This window comes from Sinocyclocheilus rhinocerous, unplaced genomic scaffold (assembly GCF_001515625.1).
Source record: "Sinocyclocheilus rhinocerous isolate Xijiao unplaced genomic scaffold, SAMN03320098_v1.1 scaffold3072, whole genome shotgun sequence".
NCBI classification, from domain to species: Eukaryota; Metazoa; Chordata; class Actinopteri; order Cypriniformes; family Cyprinidae; genus Sinocyclocheilus; species Sinocyclocheilus rhinocerous.
The window spans coordinates 16,793-17,589 of record NW_015653557.1 but is presented as its reverse complement, the minus strand read 5'-3'; positions in this window follow the sequence as shown (position 1 = coordinate 17,589).

Below are 797 nucleotides of genomic sequence, written 5' to 3'. Positions count from 1 at the left end.
ACACTTATTTATCTAACACACATACTCAGTCTACACCTCAAATTTGCACATAATATACAGTACCTGTACATACAAAACTATCTATTGTAATATACCTGTACATACACTTTTCAATTTGTATATCGTATTCCTAATTTACTTGTTCTATATATATATATATATTTTTTTTTTTTTTATCTGTGTTTTTGTTCTGTCACTGTCATTCTGTTGCACTGTGGAAGCTTCTGTCACGAAAACAAATTCCTCGTATGTGTAAACATACCTGGCAATAAAGCTAATTCTGATTCTGATTCTGATTACCAAACATGTGAAGTTTGGGGCAGATCGGAAATTGCATGTGAAAGTGTGAATGAGTACTAGTCAGGTGAAATCACTATCATACTACTTAGATTGTAAGATCAGACTGATTGCTATAAAAGGAGGGAAGAAGCGCTTACAATCATTGTGTTCTTGTTAGCAATGGTTACCTTCAAAGAAACATTTGCAGCCATCATTGATTTGCATCAAAATGGCCTCACATGCAAGGAAATTGCTACAAAGAATATTGCACCTGAAAGAACCATTTACCAGAGCATCAAGAACTTCAAGGATAGAGGTTCGACTGCAGTGAAGAAGTCTTCAGGATGTCCCAGAGTGCCCAGCTAGTGCCAGGACCGTCTCCTCCTGAGGAGTCAGCTACAGAATCGTGTCACCACCACTGCATGGCTTGCTCAGGAATGGCAGCAGGTTGGTCTGAGAGCATCTGCACGCACAGTGAGGTCAAGACTTTTGGACAATGGCCTGGTGTCAAGAAGGGC